This window comes from Bos mutus, chromosome 24, assembly GCF_027580195.1.
Source record: "Bos mutus isolate GX-2022 chromosome 24, NWIPB_WYAK_1.1, whole genome shotgun sequence".
NCBI classification, from domain to species: domain Eukaryota; kingdom Metazoa; phylum Chordata; class Mammalia; order Artiodactyla; family Bovidae; genus Bos; species Bos mutus.
Genome location: NC_091640.1, coordinates 4,852,053 through 4,869,170, shown reverse-complemented (window position 1 = coordinate 4,869,170; position 17,118 = coordinate 4,852,053).

The following is a 17,118-nucleotide window of genomic DNA, read 5'->3' as shown; positions in this document are numbered from 1 at the left end:
CATTCTCCGTAATTTTGAATTTCCTTTTGTTGTCGAAAAATATAGGGGGGAACATTTTTATCCTTTAGTTTTTTTAAAAAACAATTTATCTCTTTAATGTTGACTTTTTAAATTTTTATTTTATTTTTAAACTTTACAAATTGTATTAGTTTTGCCAAATATCAAAATGAATCCGCCACAGGTATACATGTGTTCCCCATCCTGAACCCTCCCCCCTCCTCCCTCCCCATACCCTCCCTCTGGGTCGTCCCAGTGCTCTAGCCCCAAGCATCCAGTATTGTGCATCGAACCTGGACTGGCAATTCGTTTCATACATGATATTATACATGTTTCAATGCCATTCTCCCAAATCTTCCCACACTCTCCCTCTCCCACAGAGTCCATAAGACTGTTCTATACATCAGTGTCTCTTTTGCTGTCTCGTACACAGGGTTATTGTTAGCATCTTTCTAAATTTCATATGTATGCGTTAGTATACTGTATTGGTGTTTTTCCTTCTGGCTTACTTCACTCTGTATAATAGGCTCCAGTTTCATCCACCTCATTAGAACTGATTCAGATGCATTATTTTTAATGGCTGAGTAATACTCCATTGTATATATGTACCACCGCTTTCTTATCCATTCATCTGCTGATGGACATCTAGATTGCCTCCATGTCCTGGCTATTATAAACAGTGCTGCGATGAACATTGGGGTACACGTGTCTGTTTCCCTTCTGGTTTCCTCAGTGTGTATGCCCAGTAGTGGGATTGCTGGATCATAAGGCAGTTCTATTTCCAGGTTTTTAAGGAATCTCCACACTATTCTCCATAGTGGCTGTACTAGTTTGCATTCCCACCAACAGTGTTAAGAGGGTTCCCTTTTCTCCAAACCCTCTCCAGCATTTATTGCTTATAGACTTTTGGATCGCAGCCATTCTGACTGGTGTGAAATGGTACCTCATAGTGGTTTTGATTTGCATTTCTCTGATAATGAGTGATGTTGAGCATCTTTTCATGTGTTTCTTAGCCATCTGTATGTCTTCTTTGGAGAAATGTCTATTTAGTTCTTTGGCCCATTTTTTGATTGGGTCATTTATTTTTCTGGAGTTGAGCTGTAGGAGTTGCTTGTATATTTTTGAGATTAGTTGGTGGTCAGTTGCTTCATTTGCTATTATTTTCTCCCATTCTGAAGGCTGCCTTTTCACCTTGCTAATAGTTTCCTTTGATGTGCAGAAGCTTTTAAGTTTAATTAGGTCCCATTTGTTTATTTTTGCTTTTATTTCCAATATTCTGGGAGGTGGGTCATACAGGATCCTGCTGTGATGTATGCCAGAGAGTGTTTTGCCTATGTTCTCCTCTAGGAGTTTTATAGTTTCTGGTCTTACATTTAGGTCTTTAATCCATTTTGAGTTTATTTTTGTGTATGGTGTTAGAAAGTGTTCTAGTTTCATTCTTTTACAAGTGGTTGACCAGTTTTCCCAGCACCACTTGTTAAAGAGATTGTCTTTAATCCATTGTATATTCTTGCCTCCTTTGTCAAAGATAAGGTGTCCATATGTGCGTGGATTTATCTCTGGGCTTTCTATTATGTTCCATTGATCTATATTTCTGTCTTTGTGCCAGTACCATACTGTCTTGATGACTGTGGCTTTGTAGTAGAGCCTGAAGTCAGGTAGGTTGATTCCTCCAGTTCCATTCTTCTTTCTCAAGATAGCTTTGGCTATTCGAGGTTTTTTGTATTTCCATACAAATTGTGAAATTATTTGTTCTAGCTCTGTGAAGAATACCGTTGGTAGCTTGATAGGGATTGCATTGAATCTATAAATTGCTTTGGGTAGTATACTCATTTTCACTATATTGATTCTTCCAATCCATGAACACGGTATATTTCTCCATCTATTAATGTCCTCTTTGATTTCTTTCACCAGTGTTTTATAGTTTTCTATGTATAGGTCTTTAGTTTCTCTAGGTAGATATATTCCTAAGTATTTTGTTCTTTCCATTGCAATGGTGAATGGAATTGTTTCCTTAATTTCTCTTACTGTTTTCTCATTATTAGTGTATAGGAATGCAAGGGATTTCTGTGTGTTGATTTTATATCCTGCAACTTTACTATAATCATTGATTAGTTCTAGTAATTTTCTGGTGGAGTCTTTAGGGTTTTCTATGTAGAGGATGATGTCATCTGCAAATAGTGAGAGTTTTACTTCTTCTTTTGCAATTTGGATTCCTTTTATTTCTTTTTCTGCTCTGATTGCTGTGGCCAAAACTTCCAAAACTATGTTGAATAGTAATGGTGAAAGTGGGCACCCTTGTCTTGTTCCTGACTTTAGTGGGAATGCTATCAATTTATCACCATTGAGGATAATGTTTGCTGTGGGTTTGTCATATATAGCTTTTATTATGTTGAGGTATGTTCCTTCTATTCCTGCTTTCTGGAGAGTTTTTATCATAAATGTGTGTTGAATTTTGTCATAGGCTTTCTCTGCATCTATTGAGATAATCATATGGTTTTTATTTTTCAATTTGTTAATGTGGTGTATTACATTGATTGATTTGCGGATATTGAAGAATCCTTGCATCCCTGGGATAAAGCCCACTTGGTCATGGTGTATGATCTTTTTAATGTGTTGTTGGATTCTGATTGCTAGAATTTTGTTAAGGATTTTTGCATCTATGTTCATCAGTGATATTGGCCTGTAGTTTTCTTTTTCTGTGGGATCTTTGTCAGGTTTTGGTATTAGGGTGATGGTGGCCTCATAGAATGAGTTTGGAAGTTTACCTTCCTCTGCAATTTTCTGGAAGAGTTTGAGCAGGATAGGTGTTAGCTCTTCTCTAAATTTTTGGTAGAATTCAGCTGTGAAGCCGTCTGGACCTGGGCTTTTGTTTGCTGGAAGATTTTTGATTACAGTTTCAATTTCCGAGCTTGTGATGGGTCTGTTAAGATTTTCTATTTCTTCCTGGTCGAGTTTTGGAAAGTTGTACTTTTCTAAGAATTTGTCCTTTTCTTCCACATTGTCAATTTTATTGGCATATAATTGTTGATAGTAGTCTCTTATGATCCTTTGTATTTCTGTGTTGTCTGTTGTGATCTCTCCATTTTCATTTCTAATTTTATTGATTTGATTTTTCTCCCTTTGTTTCTTGATGAGTCTGGCTAATGGTTTGTCAATTTTATTTATCCTTTCAAAGAACCAGCTTTTGGTTTTGTTGATTTTTGCTATGGTCTCTTTTGTTTCTTTTGCATTTATTTCTGCCCTAATTTTAAAGATTTCTTTCCTTCTACTAACCCTGGGGTTCTTCATTTCTTCCTTTTCTAGTTGCTTTAGGTGTAGAGTCAGGTTATTTATTTGACTTTTTTCTTGTTTCTTGAGGTATGCCTGTATTGCTATGAACTTTCCCCTTAGGACTGCTTTTACAGTGTCCCACAGGTTTTGGGATGTTGTGTTTTCATTTTCATTCATTTCTATGCACATTTTGATTTCTTTTTTGATTTCTTCTGTGATTTGTTGGTTATTCAGCAGCGTGTTGTTCAGCCTCCATATGTTGGAATTTTTAATAGTTTTTCTTCTGTAACTGAGATCTAATCTTACTGCACTGTGGTCAGAAAAGATGCTTGGAATGATTTCTATTTTTTTGAATTTACCAAGGCTAGATTTATGGCCCAGGATGTGATCTATCCTGGAGAAGGTTCCATGTGAGCCTGAGAAAAAGGTGAAATTCATTGTTTTGGGATGAAACGTCCTATAGATACCAATTAGGTCTAACTGGTCTATTGTATCGTTTAAAGTTTGTGTTTCCTTGTTAATTTTCTGTTTAGTTGATCTATCCATAGGTGTGAGTGGGGTATTAAAGTCTCCCACTATTATTGTGTTATTGTTAATCTCTCCTTTCATACTTGTTAGCATTTGTCTTACATACTGTGGTGTTCCCGTGTTGGGTGCATATATATTTATAATTGTTATATCTTCTTCTTGGATTGGTCCTTTGATCATTATGTAGTGACCATCTTTGTCTCTTTTCACAGCCTTTGTTTTAAAGTCTATTTTATCTGATATGAGTATTGCTACTCCTGCTTTCTTTTGGTCCCTATTTGCATGGAAAATCTTTTCCAGCCCTTCACTTTCAGTCTGTATGTGTCCCCTGTTTTGAGGTGGGTCTCTTGTAGACAACATAAGTAGGGGTCTTGTTTTTGTATCCATTCAGCCAGTCTTTGTCTTTTGGTTGGGGCATTCAACCCATTTACGTTTAAGGTAATTACTGATAAGTATGATCTCGTTTCCATTTACTTTATTGTTTTGGGTTCAAATTTATACACCATTTTTGTGTTTCCTGTCTAGAGAATATCCTTTAGTATTTGTTGGAGAGCTGGTTTGGCAGTGCAGAATTCTCTCAGCTTTTGCTTGTCTGAAAAGCTTTTGATTTCTCCTTCATACTTGAATGAGATCCTTGCTGGGTACAATAATCTGGGCTGTAGGTTATTTTCTTTCATCATTTTAAGTATGTCTTGCCATTCCCTCCTGGCTTGAAGAGTTTCTATTGAAAGGTCAGCTGTTATCCTTATGGGAATCCCCTTGTGTGTTATTTGTTGTTTTTCCCTTGCTGCTTTTAATATTTGTTCTTTGTGTTTGATCTTTGTTAATTTGATTAATATGTGTCTTGGGGTGTTTCGCCTTGGGTTTATCCTGTTTGGGACGTTCTGGGTTTCTTGGACTTGGGTGATTATTTCCTTCCCCATTTTAGGGAAGTTTTCCACTATTATCTCCTCAAGTATTTTCTCATTGTCTTTCTTTTTGTCTTCTTCTTCTGGAACCCCTATGATTCGAATGTTGTAGCGTTTAATATTGTCCTGGAGGTCTCTGAGATTGTCCTCATTTCTTTTAATTCGTTTTTCTTTTATCCTCTCTGATTCATTTATTTCTACCATTCTATCTTCTAATTCACTAATCCTATCTTCTGCCTCTGTTATTCTACTATTTGTTGCTTCCAGAGTGTTTTTAATTTCATTTATTGCATTATTCATTATATATTGACTCTTTTTTATTTCTTTTAGGTCCTTGTTAAACCTTTCTTGCATCTTCTCAATCCTTGTCTCCAGGCTATTTATCTGTGATTCCATTTTGATTTCAAGATTTTGGATCAATTTCACTATCATTATTCGGAATTCTTTATCAGGTAGATTCCCTATCTCTTCCTCTTTTGTTTGGTTTGGTGGGCATTTATCCTGTTCCTTTATCTGCTGGGTATTCCTCTGTCTCTTCATCTTGTTTAAACTGCTGATTTTGGGGTGTCCTTTCTGTATTCTGGCAGTTTGTGGAGTTCTCTTTATTGTGGCATTTCCTCGCTGTGTGTGGGTTTGCACAGGTGGCTTGTCAAGGTTTCCTGGTTAGGGAAGCTTGTGTTGGTGTTCTGGTGGGTGGAGCTGTATTTCTTCTCTCTGGAGTGCAATGAAGTGTCCAGTAATGAGTTATGAGATGTCTGTGGTTTGGGGGTGACTTTGGGCAGCCTGTATCTTGAAACTCAGGCCTGTGTTCCTTTGTTGGCTGGAGAATTTGCTTGGTATGTCTTGCCCTGGAACTTGTTGGCCCTTGTGTGGTGCTTGGTTTCAATGTTGGTATGGAGGCGTTTGATGACCTCCTGTCAATTAATGTTCCTTGGAGTCAGGAGTTCCCTGGAGTCAGGGTTTGGATTTAAGCCTCCTACTTCCAGTTATTGGTCTTATTTTTACAGTAGTTTCAGAACTTCTCCTTCTACACAGCACCATTGATAAAACATCTACGTTAAAGATAAAAAGTTTCTCTACCGTGAGGGTCACCCAGAGAGGTTCACAGCATTACATGGAGAAGAGAAGAGGGAGGAGGGAGTTAGAGGTGACCCAAATGAGATGAGGTGGAATCAATAGTGGAGAGAGTGGGGTAGCCAATAATCACTTCCTTATGTGCACTCCACAACTGGCACGCTCAGAGACGTTCATGGAGTTATACAGCGAAGAGAAGACGGAGGAAGGAGACAGAGGTGGCCAGAAGGATAAAAGGGGGAATGAAAAGGAGGGAGACAGATCCAGCCAGTAATCCGTTCCCTAAGTATTCTCCACCGTTTGGAACACATAGAAATTCACAGAGTTGGGTAGAGTAGAGAGGGGTTAGGGAGGAGACACAGGCGACCTGGTGGAGAAAAAGGAGAGTCCAAAGGGAGAGAGAGCAGTTAAGCCAGTAATCTCATTCCCTAGTGAAAAATGGGTACTGAAGATTGGGTTCTTAAAGGTACAAAATTGGTAACAAATACATAAAAGCAAAAATTAAAAATCTAGAGTAGAGTTTGGAATTTTAAAAATACGATGTTAAGGAAAAGAAAGAGAGAAAAAATGAACAAACAAAAACAAACAAGGTTGGGAAAATTATAAAGAAAATATAGGTACAAAATAGATCATTAATACCAAAAAGCAAAAGTTAAAAATCTAGAGTAGAGTTCAGAATTTCAGATATACAATGTTATATAAAAGAAGAAGAGAAAGAAACAGAGAAAAAAAAAGTCACAGAAATTATAAAAAACTATAGGTACAAAATTGATAACAAATACCAAAAAGCTAAAATTAAAAATCTAGAGTAGAATTTGGGATTTCAAAAATATAATGTTAAAGAATAAAAAAAAAGTTCAAAAAATTATAAAAAATATATATATGAATTTTGCTGAAAAAAAAATAGGGTCTTTTTTTTGCAAAGTAATAGGTTATAAAAGTGAAAATTAAAGGAATAAAAGAGGACTTAAAAATTTTTTTTAATTAAAAAAAAAGAAAGAAAGAATGATCATAAAAATAGTAAATATATATCGAGGACTTTCTCTGGTTTTGTTGTGAGTATTGTGGATTCAGCTCATTTTTGGCTAGTTCCTTGGTCCGACTTTTATTTCTCAAGATCTATAGGCCCCTTCCTATGTAGTCGGTAGTAACCACAGGGTTTTAATCTATTGCCTGTAGCTTCCAAGGAGGTTCCCTCCGTTATAGCTTCTTCTGTTTGCTGGACTCTTCAGTGTCTGGTTTCCGCCCTGACACAACGGGGACAGTGGAGGACACTTTTTTTGTTTTTTTTTTTTTTAGGCTCACTTGTTCAGTCATGCTGTGGGGAGGGAGGCAGGGATGCTGCAAACAAGTAACACTGGCGTGTGCTCGCAGTGCCTCAGCCACACTGAGTCTGCCCCCGCTCACGGCGCATGTAGCCTCCCTGCCCACACTGCTCAGGCTCTAGGTTGTTCCGCCGGGGACCATCTGTGTCCGGCCCTGGGCTGCCTGCACCTCCTAGGTCCAAGCCGCTCAGGTTCAGGCACTCGGGTAGTCCTCAGAGGCGCAGACTAGGTTGGGCCTGCGTTTTGTGCCCTTCCCAGGTCCGAGCAGCTCAGGTGATGAGGTGTTTGGCGAGCGCGATTGCTGCAACTTATCGCCTCCCCGCCGCTCGGTTATCTAGGTGTACCACTGGGCGCACCTTCTCAGGCAGATGTTGACTGTCCAGACCCCGCCAAGAAGTTTTAGTTAGCAAAGAAGCCTGCTTACAGTTTTATAGATAATGTCTCTCTGGGGCTTCAATTGCCCCCTTCCGGCTCTGGCTGCGTGTCACCAGAGGGGGAAGGTCTGCAGCCGGCTATCTCTGTTCAGTCCTTGGTTCCGTGCGCGGGCCTGGTGGTGTCTTAGGTTAGGGCTGGCTTTTTGCGTGATAGATATCCCACAGTCTGGTTTGCTAGCCCAGATTATTTCACTCAGATAGCGCTCAGGGTATTCAGGCCAGGTCCTTACTCTAAGCGATGCAGCCCGCACCTCGCCTCCCTGTCCAGCCCCTGCTTGCTAATGGCATGTGCAGGCGTCTGCGCTGCTTCTCCGCTGGGGGAGTTACCGTAGGGCTCGCAATCTGTGAGTTTTAATTGTTTATTTATTTTTTCTCCCTGTTATGTTGCCCTCTGTGCTTCCAAAGCTCGGCACAGATTCGGCAGTGAGAAGGTTTCCTGATGTTTGGAAACCTCTCTTTTTAAGACTCCCTTCCCGGGACGGAACTCCATCCCTCCCTCTTTTGTCTCTTTTTTTGTCTTTTATATTTTTTCCTACCTCCTTTCGAAGAGTTGGGTTGCTTTTCTGGGTGCCTGATGTTCTCTGCCGGCATTCAAAAGTTGTTTTGTGGAATTTACTCGACGTTTAAATGCTCTTTTGATGAATTTGTGTGGGAGAAAGTGTTCTCCCAGTCCTACTCCTCCGCCATCTTGGCTCCTCCCCCTTTAATGTTAATTTAAAAGACATTTATCAAGAATGTTCTCTGTGCCAGGCCTGTCTTAGCTATATTTACCAGGAAAATCTGAACCAAATTAGAAATCATTTCTGAGCCATCTGAGATCATCTGCCCCCCTCACTCGGGGTGTGAGGGATAAACCTCAGTCAAGGGCGTACACCCAAGAATGAGCAAAATTGCGATTACACAGGAGAAATCACAGACTATGAATTCAGATTAACAAAAGGTCACAGAGGTCACCAAGAACAAGGACAACAGAAATTGAAATGTGAAAGGGCCCCGATAGGAAGTGACACAATGGGGTGACATTGGAGCCTGTCAATACAAATGTTTTCAGACATCAGCTTCAGATACTTCAAAATCCCCCCTGGATGTTCTCTGCATGTGTTAGGGTTTCTCTGATTCTGTTCATGCTCACCTCCAGAGGCAGGTGTCCAGTGACCCAGTCCAAAGAACCCAGGAGGAGTAAATGGAAAAATAGCTGCTCAGAAGAAGGTAGCTAACTACGAGTTGTGACCTGACCGATCTACAACTGCCCCAATTTGCTGAAATATTTCTGCAAGCCTAAGAGAGGCCAATTTTCTCAGTTTTGATATTCGTTCTTTGGTTGAATGTTACAATCATCTTGAGAGATTTTTAACAAATATGCAGCTGAACCTCACCCTCAGAACTGCTAGAATAAACTAGAACTGATATCAGAGAAACATGCAGAAAAGCAAGAGACAATGTCTGTTATCAGAGAGCCATGGTAGTAAACTGTCTAGTTGTTCTGTAATCTCCACTGTTGCCACTGCTGCTGCTAAGTCGCTTCAGTCATGTCCGACTCTGTGCGACCCCATAGAAGGCAGCCCACCAGGCTCCCCCGTCCCTGGGATTCTCCAGGCAAGAACACTGGAGTAGGGTGCCATTTCTTTCTCCAGTGCATGAAAGTGAAAAGTGAAAGTGAAGTCGCTCAGTCGTGTCTGACTCTTAGCAACCCCATGGACTGCAGCCCACTAGCCTCTTCCGTCCATAGGATTTTCCAGGCAAGAGTACTGGAGTGGGTTGATTGGATGCATATAGCCCAATGCTTTGCCTGCTTCCTGATGCAACAACCACATTATTCACCTCTGGATTTGCCATGATCCTGATCCTTAACAAACAGAAGATGTACATGGAATAATTAACAACAAAGATGGGAAAACTAAGAAAAATCTTCATTGACCAATACATTCCCCCACCAATAACTATTAGGAGTAGCCAATTAACACCAGTAATTAAACTACATTAGTGTTTATCAAATGCATTTAATAGCCTTCTCAATGAACACAAGCATTCATACAGTTCAGTTTGGAAAGTCTAGTTACACAGTTAGAGAGGCTATTCATTTTTGTCAGATCAATGACTTGGGCCCCTTATTTGCTTAAAAGGGATTGAGCAATCTATTAACTCCAAGAACGTTTCTAACAAGGAAATCTGCAATTGAAATCTAGCTTCATTTATATATAGTGTCTCAACAGGCAGAAATCTATAGTGAATAAAGTTGAGGAGCAGCAAAGCACAAACTTAATTGGAAGGAGAAACAAAATTGCCAAGAAAGTGAAATGTCCATTAATCAAGAGTGGTTCTAAATGCTGAATGGTCTTGATTTCTAGATTGATTCTGAGGTAGAGAAGACTTGGCTTCATGCTAAGGCATCCATACATGAAGCCTTCTTCTTCTGAAAATAATATAATTAGAGCTGTGGTTTGGAAACTCTAGTCTGGTTTGGTCAAAGAATAAAGAAGAAAAAAGGAGACAAGGGATTGGTTAAGAAATTATTGCAGAAATGAAGTCACAATTAAAAATGTTACAATAACATGAAAAAGGATTATGAACTGCATACCTTGTATAAAGCCATTCTTGGGGATCTTTTTATGGTAATGATAAGAGAAACAGATTGCCCAAACTTTAAATTAATGGTAAATTTCTTTTTGAGGTAATCTTATTGATAAAGAAATTAAGGGAGAAAACCATGAGATGTCTGATCCATGTTTGATTGTTTTTATGTTTTGAAAATCATATTTCTTCTCCTACATAGGAATCATAAACATATTTTAAAAATAAATGTCCTCCTTATTATTTGTGTAATGGCTTATGTCAAAAAATTAACTACTGTTTGCTATTAACTACTTTTGTAACCTTTGTTACAATTTTTATTTATTACACTAATCATGTAATGCAAATGAAAGATAGTACATACATACAAGTTTTGCAAAAAGACTAAATAATTAATCCTCAGGAATCCTGAGATGTGCTTTGTGATCTTCATTTCATTTATTCATTGTGCCATTGATACTAATGTCTTTGAAGTAAAATTTAAAGATATATCCTTAAATTTTATTAATTGCTTGATAAAATACATGTCCATATAAAATTTTTCTATAAAAACTAAATATATTACTAAAATATAACAAGGTTTTGTTTATTCCTTATATTCTAATAAAGGCTCTTTCAGAATGCAGTAAAAAGGGGAAAGTTAGTTTCTTCTGTAAAGAAGTGATCAACTTAACTAAGAGACAGTGTGATCCATGAGAAACTTACCTTTCTTTCTGCCTTTGTCAAAGCTACTGAAAAGTAGGAATAAGTGACCTCATCCAATAGAGGAGACTTTTAAAGTGTACTTTCTTGTAAAATGATCTCTGTTGATTCCCCATCTTTCCTTACTTTGAGGGAACCCTTCATCTACTTTCTGATTTTAATGGCAGCTGCACTATTGCCTGTGTATTCTAAATGTGTGATGACTTGCTTATTTGAAAGAGGCAGGAATGAGAGGAGAAAGGGGTTTCAATGTTAGACATTCCAAATATAAAGAGTATTGTGATCTTTAGGGCAGGAGACAGATGAAATTCTGAAAAAATAAAAATTCTGAAAAATAAAACTTTGAACTATATTGCTGGAAGTAGCAAAACTATGAAGTATGAATATATGGAATTTGAATAATACATCAAGTGAATAAACTCCTTTGGGAGGGTTACATAGGTTACAAAGGGTTTCACTTCGTTGCACCTTCTCTGTTCCACACAGTGTAAGGCACTTTACAAGTTCAATGTCTTGTTAAGTAACTGAAGGAAACATTAGCAAATGCCTTTGTATTAAGTTAAATTTATTTAGGACCATCCACTTCCAGTAATATCAAAACATATATTCTGTTATGTCTGTTAACATTTTCTTTTCACTGTCCAAGAAAGAAGGTTTATATTGATTAGGTTTCATAAATATCCTGTTAACTCTAATTTCAAAGCATGCACACTATATGAACTGGAAGTATTGATCTTATTACTTACAAATTCCTATGTCTTGCATTATCAATTCAATTCTTGTTCTTGAGGGTTCCAAAAAATTTAGAATAATGGTGTTGTTTAATATTATAACTTCTTACCTTTCTTTGAATAAAAAGAATGACACACAGATGCTAATTTTTTTTCTCTTATTAAAAGCTAATTAAGAAATCCCTACTGAAAACTTTACATTTAAATGCCTAGTTCTTTGGAGAGGCATATGAGTCACCCAGAATTAAGAAATGAAGTACAGCATTGATAGCCCTAAGAACTAGGCAAATGTTCTTAAATCTGTGATTACTAGAAAATATAATAATTCTCTAAGGAGAAGAAATCATTCAAAACCAATGTTTAATTCCCTAAATGTGTTACTCAAGAAAGACTCAATGAGCCATGTGGAATATTTAATTATTTTATCATAAAGTACACAGTTTATGATACATTCTGAGATAATTCAGAAGAGACTTTTACCTTTCAGAAGGAATAAAATTTCCATTCATTTATCTTCTAGCTGTGTGAACAGCATTATTAAGTCAATTTATCAAGTGATTAAATAGTATCATGTGTGATGGTGTGATAAATGGAGAAATTAAATATAAAGAGTAAAAGTATGCCTTAAACGTTAAACTTATTATTTCCTTTGGGCTAGTGTAATTAAAGTCTATGGCCAAAAATAAATAAATAAATAAATTCTGGTAAAAGCCTGATGGAAGCTAAGTTCAGAACTCATGTTTCCAATCATTTTTGCCCTTATTTTTAAAGGGAGGATCTACTTTATTTACATAGAGTAGCTGTATCATAAAATATCCCTTCTCTAATAGAGGCTTATTAAAAGAACTAATGATCTCTGCAGTGCATTTGTGAAAAAAGTTAAGTGGCATGTTCAGTGTAGACGCACAACCAGCACTCAGCCGGCAGCCACCGGTGTAACAGTAATGCTTGTCCAAGCCTCCAATCTGCTCTTGCTTAGTTGCACACTCTATGAAACATTTTGATTATTATCCTTGTGTACTAGCATTTTGAGATAAGTATCTTCTCCAAAGCACTTTTATAGCATGAAATGGTTCACACAAAAACATTTTCTCCCAAAGACTTTATTTACACAATTGCTCTAAGTTCAAAAATCAATAAATCTTTACTGAAATATCTGTGTGAACGATCCACTAGATACAGGTATTAAAGGCAAATAAGACATCTGCTCTGCCATCAAAAATGACTTTATAATCTAATACAGAGTTTCTCAAAGCAGCACTACTGACATTCTTTGTCGTAGAGGTCTGCCCTGTTTTGTGTAGGATGTCTAGCATCTGGAGGAGGAAATGATAATCCACTCCAGTATTCTTACCTGGAAAATCCCATGGACAGAGGAGCCTAGCAGGCTATACTCCATGGTGCTGCACAGTTGGACATGACCAAGTGATTGAGCACGGGCATATGTCTGGCAGCATCCAAGGCTTCTACCCAACCCATGCCAGGAATATACCTCATCTCCAACTCAGATCAGATCAGATCAGATCAGTCGCTCAGTCGTGTTCTACTCTGCGACCCCATGAATCGCAGCATGCCAGGCCTCCCTGTCCATCACCAACTCCCGGAGTTCACTCAGACTCACGTCCATCAAGTCAGTGATGCCATCCAGCCATCTCATCCTCTGTCATCCCCTTCTCCTCCTGCCCCCAATCCCTCCCAGCATCAGGGTCTTTTCCAGTGAGTCAGCTCTTCACATGAGGTAGCCAAAGTACTGGAGTTTCAGCTTTAGCATCATTCCTTCCAAAGAAATCCCACGGCTGATCTCCTTCAGAATGGACTGGTTGGATCTCCTTGCAGTCCAAGGGACTCTCAAGAGTCTTCTCCAACAGCACAGTTCAAAAGCATCAGTTCTTTGGTGCTCAGCCTTCTTCACAGTCCAACTCTCACATCCATACATGACCAAAGGAAAAACCATAGCCTTGACTAGACAAACCTTTGTTGGCAAAGTAATGTCTCTGCTTTTCAATACACTATCCAGGTTGGTCATAACTTTTCTTCCAATGAGTAAGCGTCTTTTAATTTCATGGCTGCAGTCACCATCTGCAGTGATTTTGGAGCCCAGAAAAATAAAGTCTGACACTGTTTCCACTGTTTCCCCATCTATTTCCCATGAAGTGATGGGACCGGATGCCATGATCTTCATTTTCTGAATGTTGAGCTTTAAGCCAACTTTTTCACTCTCCACTTTCACTTTCATCAAGAGGCTTTTGAGTTCCTCTTCACTTTCTGCCATAAGGGTGGTGTCATCTGCATATCTGAGGTTATTGATATTTCTCCCGGCAATCTTGATTCCAGCTTGTGTTTCTTCCAGTCCAGAGTTTCTCATGATGTACTCTGCATAGAAGTTAAATAAGCAGGGTGACAATATACAGCCTTGACAAACTCCTTTTCCTATTTGGAACCAGTCTGTTGTTCCATGTCCAGTTCTAACTGTTGCTTCCTGACCTGCATACAGATTTCTCAAGAGGCAGATCAGGTGGTCTGGTATTCCCATCTCTTTCAGAATTTTCCACAGTTTATTGTGATCCACACAGTCAAAGGCTTTGGCATAGTCAATAAAGCAGAAATAGATGTTTTTCTGGAACTCTCTTGCTTTTTCCATGATCCAGCAGATGTTGGCAATTTGATCTCTGGTTCCTCTGCCTTTTCTAAAACCAGCTTGAACATCAGGAAGTTCACGGTTCACATATTGCTGAAGCCTGGCTTGGAGAATTTTGAGCAGTACTTTGCTAGCGTGTGAGATGAGTACAATTGTGAGGTAGTTTGAGCATTCTTTGGTATTGCCTTTCTTAGGAATTGGAATGAAAACTGACCTTTTCCAGTCCTGTGGCCACTGCTGAGTTTTCCAAATTTGCTGGCATATTGAGTGCAGCACTTTCACAGCATCATCTTTCAGGATTTGAAATAGCTCAACTGGAATTCCATCACTTCCACTAGCTTTGTTCATAGTAATGCTTTCTAAGGCCCACTTGACTTCACATTCCAGGATGTTTGGCTCTAGGTCAGTGATCACACCATCGTGATTATCTGAGTTGTGAAGATCTTTTTTGTACAGTTCTTTTGTGTATTCTTGCCATCTCTTCTTAATATCTTCTGCTTCTGTTAGGTCCATACCATTTCTGTCCTTTATCGAGCCCATCTTTGCATGAAATGTTCCTTTGGTATCTCTGATTTTCTTGAAGAGATCCCTAGTCTTTCCCATTCTGTTGTTTTCCTCTATTTCTTTGCATTGATCGCTGAAGAAGGCTTTCTTATCTCTTCTTGCTATTCTTTGGAACTCTGCATTCAGATGTTTATATCTTTCCTTTTCTCCTTTGCTTTTCGCTTCTTTTCTTTTCACAGCTATTTGTAAGGCCTCCCCAGACAGCCATTTTTCTTTTTACATTTCTTTTCCATGGGGATGGTCTTGATCCCTGTCTCCTACACAATGTCACGAACCTCATTCCATAGTTCATCAGGCACTCTATCAGATCTAGGCCCTTAAATCTATTTCTCACTTCCACTGTATAATCATAAGGGATTTTATTTAGGTCATACCTGAATGGTCTAGTGGTTTTCCCTACTTTCTTAAATTCCAGTCTGAATTTGGCAATAAGGAGTTCATGGTCTGAGCCACAGTCAGCTCCAGGTCTTGTTTTTGCTGACTGTATAGAGCTTCTCCATCTTTGGCTGCAAAGAATATAATCAATCTAATTTCAGTGTTGACCATCTGGTGATGTCCATGTGTAGAGTGTTCTCTTGTGTTGTTGGAAGAGGGTGTTTGTTATGATCAGTGCATTTTCTTGGCAAAACTCTATTAGTCTTTGCCCTGCTTCATTCCGTATTCCAAGGCCAAATTTGCCTGTTACTCCAGGGTGTTTCTTGACTTCCTACTTTTGCATCCTGTCCCCTATAATGAAAAGGACATCTTTTTTTGGGTGTTAGTTCTAAACGTTCTTGTAGGTCTTCATAGAACCGTTCAACTTCAGCTTCTTCAGCATTACTGGTTGGGGCATAGACTTGGATCACTGTGATATTGAATGGTTTGCCTTGGAAACGAACAGAGATCATTCTGTCATTTTTGAGATTGCATCCAAGTACTGCATTTTGGACTCTTTTGTTGACCATGATGGCCACTCCATTTCTTCTGAGGGATTCCTGCCTGCAGTAGTAGATATAATGGTCATCTGAGTTAAATTCACCCATTCCAGTCCATTTCAGTTCTCCGATTCCTAGAATGTCGACATTCACTCTTGCCATCTCTTGTTTGACCACTTCCAATTTGCCTTGATTCATGGAGCTGACATTCCAGTTTCCTATGCAATATTGCTCTTTACAGCATTGGGCCTTGCTTCTATCACCAGTCACATCCACAACTGGGTATTCTTTTTGCTTTGGCTCCACCCCTTCATTCTTTCTGGAGTTATTTCTCCACTGATCTCTAGTAGCATATTGGGCACCTACTGACCTGGGGAGTTTCTCTTTCAGTATCCTATAATTTTGCTATTTCATACTGTTCATGGGGTTCTCAAGGCAAAAATACTGAAGTGGTTTGCCATTCCCTTCTCCAGTGGACCACATTCTGTCAGATCTCTCCACCATGACCCGCCCGTCTTGGGTTGCCCCACGGGCATGGCTTAGTTTCATTGAGTTAGTTGTCTAACTAACACTAGGCTGTGGTCCTAGTGTGATTAGATTGACTAGTTTTCTGTGAGTATGGTTTCAGTGTGTTTGCCCTCTGATGCCCTCTTGCAACACCTACCGTCTTACTTGGGTTTCTCTTACCTTGGGCGTGGGGTATCTCTTCACAGCTGCTCCAGCAAAGTGCAGCCATTGCTCCTTACCTTGGACGAGGAGTATCTCCTCACCGCCGCCCTTCCTGACCTTCAACCGGGGTAGCTCCTCTAGGCCCTCCTGCACCCGTGCAGCCACGGGTCCTTGGACGTGGGGTTGCTCCTCCCGGCTGCTGCCCCTGACCTGGGACGTGGGGTAACTCCTCTCGTCGCCTCCCCTGACCTTGGACGCAGGGTATCTCCTCCTGGCCGCCGCCCCTGACCTCAGACGCGGGGTAGCTCCTCTCGGCTGTTCCTGTGCCGTCGCAGTCTGGTACTCTCGGCCGCTGCCCCTGACCTCGGACGTGGGGTAACTCCTCTTGGCCGCCGCCCTTCGGGCATCTCCAACTATGATAACCAACTATGATAACCCAAAACATCTTATCAATGTTCCCTGAGAGTCATTATAGCCTACACTTGTGAACCTCTAGTCTATCACATGAGACAAGGAAGAAATAAACTATTAAAATTCAAAACTTGTAAATGTTCAAAAGAGAAATTCTAAGTGCTGCTGGAAGAAGGGTGTGGGTACAGAGAGGAAGTGTTCTGTTCAGTTACTGAGAACCACAAAGTGGACTGAAAAAATGGTTGGAATTTTGACAGGTAGAGAGGGGTACCTAGGGCGTCAAAGCTGCTTTAAAGCTTCCAGTGAGGAAGTCATTCAGTCTAAGTCCATGTTTGTCTCAGAGTCTTAAAGTACAAGTACTACTCAGAAAGGACCCCGA